We start from the raw sequence: 2,590 nt of genomic DNA on the forward strand, positions 1-2,590 counted from the left end.
ATATACTACAGACCATTTTGGTTATCACTCAAGACATGATCCACTTGTATGTCACCACATACATGCTTAAGTTACATACAGATAACTAGGGATATTAAGTTTATTGGTTTGTGGTAAAATAAAAAAACATCCTAAATGTGCAAAGTCAAGTAGTGAAGTAAATATCATTTATATTATACATCACAAGTGTTCGTACAAAGTTGTTTAGAAACTATTGGACACGATACTTTAGGGCACAAACCCAACAAACTCCACCTTCTATCACTTGAGCCCGTATCACTAGGCGTCAAGCAAAAGATGTTAAATGTTGTACTACCTGGAGGCAAACAGAAGTTTGAATTTCTTTTGCTTTTCTCTTTTTTCTTTGTTTTGTTTTGTTTCTTTTATTTTCCTTTGAATTAAAGAGAGGCTGACTTCATTCATTTTTCTTCTTAGGAGAATCACAATTTTGGCTCTTGAAGGAATGTTTTCAAATGTTCATGCTTGTGCCCAAAAATCCAAGTGAGTTTTTCTGTTCCCTCTTGCCCTTTTTTCTTCTTTTTGTCCTTAGCATGAGTTAAAGGCTTGATATACATTGAGGACAATGCATAGCTTTTAAGTTGGGGGTGGGTGAAGCATGCTTCGGGTGATTTAATAATTTGAGTGAAAATCTGAAAATTTCTGTCATGATGAATGCTTGAAAATTTTTGTTTGCTCTGTTTGTCGTTTCCTTTCAATGACAATTTGATGACGCATTCAATGGGTTGCTTGTTCTGAAAAAGAAGTAATTTTCACAATTTTAAGCTTTTTATAAAAGAAAAAAAAATTCATGAGAACCATGTAAAATGAACCTAGGTTGAAAAATTTTGTTTTAAATCCCTTAAAGTCTTAGAAACGGATTATCCATCTCAGATTTTCGTTGTCACCTCTAAAAGCCTCTATTGGCTTGGGAGAAACTTTTAGTGCCTGAGAATAAAACTAGATAGTGAGAAAATAGCAGCCTTGCGTGTGAGAAAAAAAAAAAAAAAGAGAATTATACTACTTATTTTTCTCTTCTGAAAAAAAAAAAAGGAAGAATGCATATAAAAATGAGGCATAACCAGTGTGCCTGCAGAAAAAAAAATTGTGTGTGTGTATGCATGGATGGAGGTGAAAAGAGCTACCTTTGCCGTGTCCAGTTAGGGCCTATGAGAAAATAGTGATAGGTTCCTGGCAGTTGAGTGTGAAAGTTAGCCCTCTAGGTAAAACTGATGCCTTCTACGTTTTGTGTGTTTGAGTCTTGGGCACTCTTAGATAGTGTTGCTCTTTGATATGCAATAATAGTATGTCTCAAGCCAATGATCGAGCCAGAGTAGAAGGAAGATGAAATGATAGTAAGATAAAACTTTTCAAGGTACTTTTCGATTTACGAAAAAGATTCGTGTCTTAGTGTTTCTTTCATACATGGCTTTGATTGAAAAATAACTTTTTATAACAAGTCTCCATTGAGTGATTGTTTGATTCTGATATGTGATGCTTGATCACGGGCAGAAATGCACGTTATTACAGTGCTAAGTTACTAAATAATGTAGGTTTACATTGATAAATATATAAGATTGCGTCCAAAAAGCATTAAGTTTGTAACACTGCCGTTGCATGAATTCATCGCATAAAAACAATTAACTTTTGTATTTTTGTGCAGAATATGCATTGATGCAAGACGAAAAATGCGATCACAAGAAATCAATGGTCGAACGAAGGATTATCGCAAGGGTTTGCGGTGATTTGCGCTCGCAAGTATCTGTTTAAGAAGGATTGCCGCAACTTGGTGGGCGCATCTGGGTTAAAAGCATAATAAATCATGATGGGACAGAAAGCTGATGACGATCGAGTCCGAATTAAGTTGACAAGCCGTTAACGAACTACCATTGCAAGTACACTCAGCTTTTCGGTGACAAATATTCGATGCATCAGACAGAGAATTAATGCCATCCCATCAGTGCAATCTTAAGAGAGAAGATGCCTTTCACCCAAAGCTCTATAAATACGGAAGGAAACCTTCAGTAAAAAAGTTCAGATAGTTAGATAATTTTCCCTTAGATAGAATAACCTTGTTCATAGTTTTCCTTTTTATTTAAAAGATGGAGCAAGAGAATTGAAGAGATGTCAGAAGATCGCTCTGGGCAGCTTGAGAGAGAACCCAGAGGCGTGGAAAGTAGAGAGAGGACCGACTCTCGCGAGAGCGAGACTATCTTTTCAACAGAGTAGAAAAGACAGTGTAAAAGCCTTGGATAGCAAGAGATTGCTACCAGGCTCTTTATTCTCATCTTGCATTGTTATTTTGTATTTCAACTCTATATCTATACAATGGAACTTCTTTATCTATGTCTGTTCACTCTCTTGAAAGCACGCATGAGTAGCTAATTTTATCGAATGGGTTGAGAAGAACTAAGTAACATGACCTAGATCTTCATTGCATTCGATTATCTTGTTTTATGTTGTGCCTAACTACCCTTTAGAGCTACTCGAGAGAGAGTCTAAAGAAAGAATCTAAGACTTGAGAGAGTTAGGTTAGAATCTAGACTCGAGAGAGTGAGATTAGATCTACATAAGCGAGAGATAGGGACTTAGA

Source organism: Benincasa hispida, chromosome 8 (assembly GCF_009727055.1).
Source record: "Benincasa hispida cultivar B227 chromosome 8, ASM972705v1, whole genome shotgun sequence".
In the NCBI taxonomy this organism is placed as follows: domain Eukaryota; kingdom Viridiplantae; phylum Streptophyta; class Magnoliopsida; order Cucurbitales; family Cucurbitaceae; genus Benincasa; species Benincasa hispida.